The following is a 12,771-nucleotide window of genomic DNA, read 5'->3' as shown; positions in this document are numbered from 1 at the left end:
AAAGCATACAGAAAAATGATGCCTGAAAACGGCCAAATATAAACACATTTTTTTTTTTTTTTTTTTACTGGATCCTGAGGATTGAATCCAAGGGTGCTTTACCACAGTCCTTTTTATTTTTATTTTTTTAAATTTTGAGACAGAGTCTTGCTAGTTTGTAGAAGCTAACTTCAAGCTTGTTGTACTCTTGTCTCAGCCTCCCAATTAACTGGATTACAGGTGTGTGCAATTGTGCCCAGCCATATTATTTATTTTATTGTGGTAAGAACACTTGACATGAGACCACCCCTTTTAACAAATTGTCACATGCACAATAAATTGTTGTATTCTGGTGGAAAACCCTGACTTTTAAGAGATACCTCCTATGAATTATAGATGTATTTTAGAATATAAAGCCAAAATTATGCACCATAATCTTTAAAAAATATAAATACTAAATGATTTTAAATTAATCATACCATATTTCATATATTTATAAGAGAGATCACATTGTTTATAATCTTAAACTCTAGGACAGCTTTTCCACTTCTTTTCTTTTTTTTTTAGTTGTAGATGGACACAATATCTTTATTTATTTATTTTTAAGTGGTGCTGAGGATGGAACCCAGAGCTTCACATGTGAGAGGCAGGCATTCTACCACTGAGCTACAGCCCCAGCCCCTCATTTCTTTTCTTACCCTATTTTTGTTAACAAAAAGCCTAACTTAGAATTATAGGTCATCAAGGATGTTTAAAAGTGATTTGACTCTGATAGAGCTGTACATTCAGGGTAAATATGGACACAGAAATTATAGTAATTTCTTACTGAAGGTCACTTTCCACAGCTGAGGAAACAAGCATATTCTTGCTTAAAAGCTGGGAGGCTCTGCATTTCTCGCTGACAATGGTGAGTGGATCCCTCATCTACTCTTTGATTCTGGAAAATGTTTCTTTGTATCATTTTGCAGCATTTCAATGTAGTTTTTAAATATGCCAATAACATATCAAAAATTCATTTCCCCAGTCTGTAAAGAAACCTGTCAACTATAAGGGAAGTCAAACTCATGGAGATTCAGCTATCTGCATGGCAGTTTGATCATTTCAAGTTATCCTGCTCTGGGGCTATAACTCAGTGGTAGAGTGCCTGCCTCACATGTGTGAGGCATTGGGTTCAATCTCAGCACCAAATAAAAGTAAATAAAATAAAGGCATTGTGTCTATCTAAAACTAAAAAAAAAAAAGTTTAAAAAAAGTTCCTAAGATCTTGTCATTAAAAATCATGATGTTTTGTCTAAGACTTAGGCTGCCCCAAATATGATTACTAAAGTATACTATTTGAGTCCCCCAGGGTCATAGAAATAGTCTTCATCAGTATTATCACTGTTATGAAGAAATAGTTTTATGTCATGCCTCTTTTTTTTTGTAGCTGTAGGTTGACAGCATATCTTTATTTTATTTGTTTATTTTTATGTGGTGCAGCACATAAAAAGGATCGAACTCAGTGCCTCACATAAACTGGGCAAGTGCTCTGCCACTGAGCTATAGCCCCAGCCTCTCATTTCTCATTTTAAATATCTGTGTGAACACCTTTCCCTTAACAGCCAGTGTACTTCCTCTGAGAAAGCAGACACTGGTACCCACTGTACATACTTCACATTGAAAAGATAGATTGGCCATAATCTGCAAGGTGTTTTTTTTTTTTTTTTTTTTTTTTTCGTACTAAGTATTGAACTCTCTGTTGTAAAGGCATACTTACCAGGGAGCCACATCCACAGTCCTTTTTATTTTTTTATTTTGAGATAGTGTCTTGCTAAGTTGCTAAGGGTCTCATTAAGTTCCTGAGGATGGTTTTGAACTTGTGGTCCTCCTTCCTCAGCCTCCTGAGTCTCTGGGATTACAGGTGTGCACCACCACACCACCACACCTAGCTTCATAATTGTTTATTTTTTTTCCAGTACAGTTGTCCCTAGGGTTCTAGGAACCCCCTATAGATACCAAAATCCATACTCAAGTCCCTTATATAAAATGGTATAGCATTTGCTTATAACCTATGCATATCTTCCCATATACTAGAAATCATTTCTAGATCACTTATAATATCTGATATAGTATAAATATAGTAAATAGTTATTGTACTGTATTGTTTGGGGGAATACTGACAAGGGGAAAAACGTCTGTGCATGTTCAATACAGGTACAAGTTTTTGTTGTTGTTGTTGTTGTAGTTGGACACAATACCTTTATTTCACTTATTTATTTTTTCACTTATTTATTTATTTGCTGAGGATCAAACCCGGGTCCCGCCCATGTGAGGGAAGCACTCTACCACTGAGCCACAATCCCAGCCCTAGGTGCAAGATTTTTAAAAAATATTTTCAGTCTGCAGCTGGTTGAATCTAGAGATGCAGAACCCATGGCTATGAAGGATTGGCTATACTAAGTGAAGATTAGTTTATTACAATCAACTCTTCTCTGAAGAAGATGTGGTGGCACGTATTGACATTAAATGCAGTATCTTTTATCCTACAGAGCTACTCCTTTTTTTCCCCATCCACCATCAATGTAGATCTTTGGGCTCTCTTTTTACTTTGTACTTTGATCCTCATAATGAGCTTCAAAAGCAAAAGGTGCTTGATTGCAAAAAAGGCTCATTTAGTGGTAAATTAAAATTAGCTTCTAGTGTGCATATGCAATCACAGTGCCTCTTACATACGGCATGCCGTTCACAGTCCTTCATGTTCACAGTGGTGTTTGATAGAAAAGCTTTTGCTAATGTCTTGTTCTTTGTACTTTTTGACAAAAACAACTATTATTAACTTAGAGATCTTCCAAAGAATGTTCCATTACTATGTGTTTTTTCAGTACCAGTTTTTTGTCTCTAAGAAATGCAACTTTGAATGATGTCTCTGTAGTGGGGGTTCTTTGCTTTTTGGTAATGAAATGGATTGGTTCTGCACTGAGAAACATTATTTTACCCTTAAGGGAAACCTTGAATGATTTACCAAAGGGGCCACTGTATATATTCATGCTTCACTAACAAGAGGGACTAAGTCTGGGAAATGTGTTGTTTAGCCAACTTCACTATCGTGCAAATATAACAGCTAGTACTTAACACAAACACAACGTCACTAGGCAATAAAATATTGTAGGACCACTGTTATATATGCTGTCCATCACTGGCCAAAATGTTAGTGTGCAACGCGTTGACTATACTTTGAAAGTGACTACGGTTTTAGAAGTCTCATAAAAACAATAGGGCACTGGTTTGATAAATCCCAATTTTTCAGTATTTTGCTATTATACTTCCAGCATAGCACTGGACACATAGGGCTTGTATCTCTGCAGCCTGCATTTGAGTCCTGTTCAATAGTGATCCTTACCATTGTTAAGATTTCATATTTATATTACTCTCAATGTGACTTTTACACTTCAATGAACCAATTTGCTATATATCCACTTTTCTGAACTGATGTAGCATTACAAAATACAAAGAGAAGAAAACTGAATTTCAGTAAATATGATTGCAAACATAAATAACAGCACACATATGTTATAAAAATAGATTTGGGGGCTGGTGTTGGAGCTCAGTGGAAAAGCACTTACCTAACATATATACGGCACTAAGTTTGATCCTCAGCACCATGTAAAAATAAATAAATAAAATAAAGGAATTATGTCTATCTACAGCTAAAAAATTTATATATATATATATATATATTGTGAGGGCTGGGGATGTGGCTCAAGCGGTAGCGTACTCGTCTGGCATGCGTGCGGCCTGGGTTCGATCCTCAGCACCACATACAAACAAAGATGTTGTGGCCGCTAAAAACTAAAAAATAAATATTAAAATTCTCAAAAAAAAAAAAATAATACTGTGAAAAAGCAATAACAGACTTGTCAAGTTGAACCACATCCTTTAAACCGAAGGCTAGCCATAGAAAAATGGCCAGTATTTATAAGCTAGTATAAATTTTAATATTAATGATTACATTAAGAGTATAATATGTCAGTGAATATAATTTTGCATCTCAAATTTGTGAAATATATATGAACAAAATTGTTTGTTTTTTTTGAAGCAGAAATTCCCAGCTTATCTTTTTTTTTATACCAGGGATGACCCATAAGGGGTTTAACCACTGAGACACATCCCCAGCTCTTTTATTTTTTATTTTGAAATAGAGTCTCATTAAGTTGCTGAGGACCTCGCTAAGTTGCTGAGGCTGGCTTTGAACTTGTGATCCTCCTGCCTCAGCCTCCTGAATTGCTGGGATTACAGTTATGCACCACCATATTGGCTTCAGCATATCTTTTGATATACTTCTGGAGGCTTCCATATGTTCTCCAGCCACGTTTGGGCCATAATCCCCCAAAATGTTTCTGAACAACATAAATCTAAATGTCGAAATCCTTAAATATAAAAATCCCAAAATTCAGACTGGGGATGTGGCTCAAGCCGTAGCATGCTCGACTGGCATGCGCACAGCGCTGGGTTTGATCCTCAGCACCACATACAAATAAAAGATGTTGTGTCCGCCAAAAACTAAAATATATATATAAAATTCTCTCTCTCTCTCTCTCAAAAAAAAGTTGATCAGATAACTTTCCTAATAACACTTAAAAAAAATCCCTAAATTCTAAAATTCTGAAAATATAACTCTGAAAGAAATAATTTAAAAATTCTTTAAAAGACACTTATATTCTTTAAAGGGAATTTATTTGAGAGACACATAAAAAACATGACTGAACACTTCATAAGACACTTTATACAATAAAGTCTATACTAATGACAGTTGTGTGGGTATAATAGTTATGGAGAAATAGATCAAAAGCAAAATGTATGGACATATATTATTATATTGGGTAAGTTTGTACACCCAGCTTTATTGCTGTAGTCATTTGAAATACAACCTAAGTCTCAAATAAATTGCTCACTAATCCCTTCCCCAGAATTCACCTTTCTACCCCTTTTTAAAAAAATATATTGTTTTAGTTGGACACAGTACCTTTATTTTATTTTTATGCGGTGCTGAGGATCAAACCCAGGGCCTCACACGTGCTAGGTGAACGCTCTACCACTGAGCCACAACCCCAGCCCCACCTTTCTACCCTTTTTATAATAACCTTTTATCCCTCCAATGAGAATTCAGGTTTTTAGAATTTCAGCTTCCAGGATTTCAATATTCAGTATTTTATTTTGGGGGGATTGTGATTTCTGGAGTTTTAGACTTCAGAGATTTTGATCTTGCAACGCTTCAGCATTCAGGATTAGGGCATTTGGGTTTGTGTCTTTAGGGGTTAGGATCAGTACCCCTTCTAGCCTCCAGCAGTGTGTGCTTTGTGCCGAAGTCAGTTGGTGGTCTGGACGGTGGTGGAGGCCATTCTGATTCACTGATGGCTAGCGAGTGCACTTGCTAAGTCCTTAAGAGTATAAGCTTTGGGAACCTTCTATCCTCAGTTGCTGTCACCCATTTAGCACAGATCATCACTAGTTGATCATCACTTGGGATTATTGTCTGAACAGAGACTGGTTTTGTTCTTTCTTCCCCCCCCCCCATGGATTCTTTTTGAAGGTCTTTAAGTTGTTCCTCTTAACTGATCAGATAACATTTTATAATGCTTTCTATGATTTATTACTTTGATTCTATTTTTCTTTCATTTATTTAGCAATCATTTACCAAGGGCTTGCTAGGCACTCTGTGAAAAAGACAGTGTTTTGTCTCACAGAACTAGTGCTTTGCCTGTGAGGTTTTCTCTCATATTATATCCAGTCTAGTTTGCAGCCAATTTTTCTATTTTTTTTATTTTTCTTACCTGCTATGTTTCAGATCCATAGACAACTTTAACTCCATGTTCTCATTTCAAATTTTGTTCTCCAATCTAAACACACAGTAACAATTGTGGTGTCAATCCTTTGCATACGGACCTAAAAGTTCTATTCTAAACTTTTTAGTTACAACACACAAAAATGCATTTTTATAAAAATTCAAATATAAAAATAAAGTAAAATATGAAAAGTCTCTCTTCATAATCCCCACTCCACTTACCTCCCCCCATGCGCCATACCCACAAGCATATAAAAGTGCTTATTTCCTACATTTTTGATAACATTGTTGTCTCTTTTTAAAATACTGGTCCATATGAAGAGTTTTTAAAATGCCTTGTTGCTTTAGCTCATGTTTGTTGGTTACTAGGAAGGCTAAGCACCTTTACACATGTTTGGTCATTGTATTTTTACTTTTATGAGTTGCTTTTTCATATCCTTTGCTTTTATTCTGTGGACTGTTTGTTTCTTCTTGAGTTAATTTTGGTAATATGTGTTTTCCTAGAAAATTATCGGTTTCGCCTAGTTTACAAATCCACATATGCAATTATGTCCTTGTTCTTGTTTCTAATTTGGATACCTTCTCTCTCTCTCTCTCTCTCTCTCTCTCTCTCTCTCTCTCTCTCTCTCTCTCTTTCCTTGATTAGATTAGCCAGAGAGTTTTTTTTTAATATCTAGTTTGAAACAGCTTTTAGTTTTATTAATCTTCATAATCACTTTTAAAAATGTTTTGTGCCTCATTAATTGCTGCTTTCTTTATGCATTTCTCCCTCCTACTTTCTGTGGTCTTAGGGAAAAGACCCTTCCTGCACATAGAGAGGGTGGGAACAAAAAACAATTGTTGGGTGTTGGTGAAACAATTATTAACATCGTTCCCATTCACTCATGACATTCCTTCGCATCCTCCCAACCTCCATCACAAACTAGACATTTCAGAATCAATTAAGAGATGAGTCAGGAAGTAGACAGATTGAAATCAAACTATCAGCTTTATTCATAATAAGGCTGAATCGAAGAATAGTGATTGACCTGTAATCATAGTCAACCTAAGGACCCTCCATCTCTGAGTTAAAGTTAACTAAGAAATTCTTAGCATAAATGCTTCAGAATGGCCAATAAAAAGCCAGTTAGAGATGAATAAATCAATTACTTAGAAACACTGAGGGCCAAATGATCTCAGGGGAGGTCAATTGTTCCTTTTTTTTTTTTTTTTTTTTTTTGTGTGTGGTACTGAGGATTGAACCAAGGGTGCGCAAATACAGGGCTAAATTTCTGCCCCCCGTCGCATTTGAGACAGTTATCTCAATAAATTGCACAGGCTGGCTTCATACTTGTGAACCTCCTGCCTCAGCCTCCCAAGTCACTGGGATTATAGGTGTGTACCACTGTACCCAGTTCATTTCTGTTTGGAGACCCAGATCAAAAACAAAGAAAAATGAGTTGGTGGTCCATCGTGGGTAGCTAATGGAGTAGAGCCAGATTGGTGGAAGGAGATGACCTTGGAGTTCAGAGGGGTCAGGAAGGTACGAGATCAGAAGAGGGAGGGCCAGGGACTTTGGTTTCACATGGGCATATGAGCCAGGGGCAGAGGGAGTTTGATTGTAGAACTTTTGAAGGAGGAGCCTCTGGAAGTCAGAGAAGGGCACTGCACACCCTGAACTTGATGATAGGACAGTTGAATAGGTGGGCACATCCTCAAGTGAGACAGAACTTGCGGGGGACTGGGGCTGAGTCATTCTTGAGACTATTACGGGCTCTTATACTTTCCTGAAATTAGTTTAACATCTGCTTTGGAATCAAAAGGGTAGCTACTTTCCTATTCCTGGCTAATTAAACAAATGCAAATCGATTCAGCCTAGGAGGGAAGTTCAGCGTGGGTGGCAGGTGTACAGCATTAGAAGCTGAGAGTGATCTGTGCTGAGTGGGAGGATACCAGGAGGGTCTATCCATGGAGCCAGATGGTCCTCTTTTCTCCCTGGATAACCTCCCAAGGTCATGACCTGTGCTGTATGAACTCACTTGGCACAATTGTAATGCTTTAAAAAAACAACAACCCCTCAGCACATTGTGACTTCTAAACACATTGTGACTTGTGACAAACTTCTTGTTCCAAGTCATGCATTCCAGAAAGAGCCTTGCCTTTGTGTTCTCACAGGGAGGACACAATGAACCTTGTCTCTTACCTCGTAAGGAGACTAGCTTCGCTAACCATCCCTTGCTCAGTGTGGTCTGTTTGCTTCTGTAATTAGTTCTCTCTGTGTTATTTCTTACAGTGAAATGGTATGCTTAAAACAAAATTAAAGTCATCTAAAGAGATGGTTTGGTTAAAATACAAGTGAAGTTCCTCCTAGTAGAAATGGGTGTTTGTAGTCAGAATTTATAGATATTACAAAGAAGAGTAATACTGCTAGACTTTGGATCTTAAATGTTCCCCAAATGCCCATGTGAACGGACTGTTGCCCAAGATAGTGCTGTTGTTAGATGGTGGAACCTTAAGGGGTCTAGTGGGAGAGCTTGCAGATATTAGGGTTTATTCTTCTTTCTCCCTTTTGCATCCAGTTCATGAGGTCAGCAGTGTTGCTCTACGACATGCTCCCAATATGATGTGCTTCCTTGCCACAGTCCCAAAACCAGTGGGCCAATCAACCATGGACTGAAACCTTCAAAACTCTGAACCAAAACAAACCTTTCCTCAGTTATTATCTCAGGTATTTTGTTACAGTAACAGAAAACTAACACAAATATATATCTATATTCTGTGCTTATGTCAATTTTCAGATTTTATTTAGTATATTGTTACATTAATTATGATCTGCTAACTTATTAGATAAATAATTTCCATTTAAACCCATTTTCTGGTAATAAACACTGACTTTGTTGCTGGCTAGATGAAACTTAAAAACCCATGCCTTTTTCTGCTCTGGTGGGTGTATCCTGCCTTCCTAAATCATTACAAATTCTCTTAGATACCCCTCTGCTATTGTGTTGGAGTCCTGAAAACTCTTACTCTGACAGTTTTTATAAAAATTAGTCCAACATCTGTTTGACACTCATTCAGAGTCACTTTCATCTTTTGACTTTGTCCTAGTTATTTTTAGGGTTGATAAATTTATTTTCCAAGAGCAAAACAGCATTTTTAAGCCTTGATTTTTTGGCTAGGATTTAGGAAATTCTTGTTCTATGAAGAACTGGCAGGTTTCCCACTGAGGCACTTATAAACCTAGCCCACACAGAGATTTCCTTCAGCTGTAGAACATTGATCTGAGGGTTGGCCATCCGGACACCTCCCAGCCTTCATGAAAATGGATGGACATGTCAGTGTGTCATCGTAGATAGTCATCTTCTTCTGTTCTTAAGGAATCCAGGAGCAGTGATTTCAAAGTCTCTGCAAAGGAAAACTCATCCAGGGTTTAATTACTTCTATAATTAAGAAAACCTTCCTCAGTTGAATTAAACTTACTTTGTGCGTTAAAAGTCATGACATTTTTACAAAGAGTCTGATGCATTTTGTTATGATTAAGTGGGATTTTAAAATTTCTAGAACTGTTTCATGTTCATTGTTGATACTTTAGAAAAATTTAAAGAACACAAAGAAAACAGAAATTTCTGACTGGTGCAGTGAGATACTTCTGTAATCTCAGTGACTCTGGAGGGTAAGGCAGGAGATTGCAAGTTTGAGGCCAGCCTCAGCAATTTAGGGGGACCCTCACCAATTTAGTGAGACCCTATCTCAAAATAAAAATGTTTAAAAGGATTGGGGATGTAGCACAGTGATAAAGCACCCTTGGGTTCAATACCCAGTATCAAAAAAGAAAGGAAGGGCTGGGGTCATGACTCAACGATAGAGCGCTTGCCTAGTATGTGTGAGGTACAGGGTTTGATTCTCAGCACCACATATAAATAAATAAAGATATATTGACAACTAACTAACTAACTGTGTGTGTGTGTGTGTGTGTGTGTGTGTGTGTGTGTGTATATATATATATATATATATATATATGAAAGGAAAATGAAATTTTATATTATCTCACCATCCAGAGATAACTTCTAATTTGCAGATTATTTCCAGCCTTTTTTCTATGCCTAAATGTAAATGTAGCTCCTACAGTATATACCATTTACAATCTGTATTTACAATCTGTATTTACAATCTGTCATCATTATTCTATATCATCAAATATTTTACAGTATCACTTTTAAATTGAGATTTAATTCATATACATATGTCATAGAATTCCCATATACCATGATGTAACCAGTAAATGCAATCAACTAGACCTTAGTTCCTTTGTTGTTTTGATAATCGAGGACAAGCTCATCGCACTCGCTCATACGGTTTTGTGTTTTTCATGATTATTTTCTTAGGATCCATTTCTACAAATGGGATAACTGAACCAAAGGCCATGCGCAGACGTGTGTCTCACCTTGCCATTGACTCTCACACTGAGCTGCATCCCCTATCCTTTGTATTTTATTTTGAGAAAGGGTCTTGCTAAGTTGCCACAGCTGGCCTTGTACTTGCCATCCTTCTGCCTCTGCCTTCTGAGTATCTGTGATGGTAGGCGTGTGTGCCATCACATCTGGTCTGGGTTTTTCTTTTTTGGAAGGGTCTTAATTTTCAGAAGTTTTGAATTTTCAAGTAGTTCCATCAGTTTTTTTCTTTACTCTGCTTTTGCATATAGGCTCAGCAAGGTCTTCATACCTTGATCGGTATATTATCTCCTGTATTTTCTTCTGGTTCTTATAATGCTTCTTGTTTTTTTCCACTTAAATCTTTATTTTATGAGAACTTATTTGGATACATAGTGTGAGTAGGAGTCTATTTTCTTTTTGACAAGTGATTAGTCAATTTTATGAATGCCATTTTTTTAAAAAAAAGAACATCCATTCTTTATCTTTGAATTGGTGATACCATCTTTGGGCCATCTCTGTATTCCTGAATTATACCATTGTAATGATTATATTTTTTGGTTCTATTTTAATATCTTACATTTTTTTTCAAGAATTTTCTTTTGTAGAGACTAAATTACTCTAAATCTTCTGTAGGAAAGAATTATCAGTTCTTCTAATCTGAATTTCAGGATCTCTTTATAAATTTTTTTTCTTCATACTTCTAATCCCATTAGGATTTTTCTTAGACTTATAATACATTTATAAAATCATTTGTGAAGAGTGATTATCTGGTTGGAAGAATATGATATATATTTTTTATCTAGTCTTTTTTGTCATACAGTGAAGCATCCTGGAGGTTTTTTTGAGGATAACTCCATTATTTCTATCAGATTTATTCAGATATTATATATTTTTTTCTTTTAAGTAGTATCTTTTCTAGCATGTGTGTAATTTGCTATTACATAATTTAACACATACTCATTTTAGAAAATTTAGAAAATATAATGTGAATTTTAAAAATTACCTACAATATGAAAGATAATCACTTGGTGCATGTGGATGGATATATATATATATATATATATATATATATATATATATATATAAAATAGACTTATGGTCGACTTGGGAAAGTAAAACATCATAAGAAAGACTTGATAATCTAAGGCACTATTAGCTGATGTGCTTATCCTTTTTATCTACCCAGCATTTTTTTTTTCCTTTAGGAAACTGCTCTTTTTATAACTAGTAGGGCTGCCAATCACCCTGGTCCTTCTGCTCTGCCACTGGGTTGGGTATCCCCCTGGGCTCCTCTGGGGAGAGCCTCTGTTGTGGGGTCTTGCATGCTAAAGACCTCTAATTCCAAGAAAGGATTACCTATCCCTAGAGCATCTGTGTTCAAATGATGCTGACTTAGGAAAGCGGGGCTGAGAGGTGATTAAAACAATTTCTGATGACATCATTTGAACCTTGGCTTCTAGCTGGATTAAAGCCAACTTAAATTCACCCCTAGACTTTCCAGTTACTCAAGCCAATAAATTCTCCATTTTATTCAAGATGCATTGAGTTGGATTTTTTTTTTTTTTTTTTTTTTGGTATGGGGGATTGAACTCAGGGGCATTCAACCACTGAGCCACATCTCCAGCCCTTTTTTGTATTTTATTTAGAGACAGGGTCTCACTGAGTTGCTTAGCAACTGCTGATGTTGCTGAGGCTGGCTTTGAATATGCAATCCTCCTGCCTCAGCCTCGGGAGCTGTTGGGATTACAGGCATGCGCCATGGCGCCCGACTGGATTTTTTTTTTTTTTTTGAGTTGCATTTTTGTCATTGGCACAGTCTCAACCATTACCACCTCTCCTGTCTGTGCTGTGGTGCCACAGGCTAGGAACTTAGATCCCTGTGTACTCCCAACCTCTCCCAGGCAGGTAGATTTCCTTAGTGAGAGCAGATCCAATGCATTGTGCTTCTTGCCTCTTTCAAGGCAGAGGGATGGCCATGCAAGGCAGTAGCATTGGCCAGATGAGCCACGTGGCCACTAGTGTTGAATACCCTGGCAAAGGAAGGCCTCTCTGGGCTGCCTGACCACAGCTCTTTATGTGGTCTGTCCTTTAGAAAGCCAGAGTCTGAGTGCGGGTGGAATTATACTGGATGTGAGGCATTCTCTGTCACCAAGGCTCCCTGAGCTTATACCACCTGCCATGGAAGAGCTGTTTGGCTGATATCACACCTATTATCTAGCCAAATAGCAATGAAAATCCAGCCTGTGGCAATGACTAAGCTTACCCTAGACCTGCTGATTAGAGTTCTTGGTGCATGTGGCTAGACCATTGTTTACTGACCTTCACAAAAAAATCTCTTCCACGTGTTTTCTGTGCCATGTCCTCACTCTCTGTTCAGTGGATTCCATGGTCATTAGGACTTACCTTAGCCCATCCGTAGTAGCAGGAGACATGAACCCCAGGTTTTATGATGATGCCCATATAAGTTGGGAGCTCCCTGAATTCAAAATTAGGTATGAACATATTTATTTAGGATAAATAAAGAAATCACAACAAATCACTAATGATTCAGAGATTCAG

This window comes from Callospermophilus lateralis, chromosome 11, assembly GCF_048772815.1.
Source record: "Callospermophilus lateralis isolate mCalLat2 chromosome 11, mCalLat2.hap1, whole genome shotgun sequence".
In the NCBI taxonomy this organism is placed as follows: Eukaryota; Metazoa; Chordata; class Mammalia; order Rodentia; family Sciuridae; genus Callospermophilus; species Callospermophilus lateralis.
The sequence above is the reverse complement of the archived record's forward strand: the minus strand, read 5'-3'. Positions refer to the sequence as shown.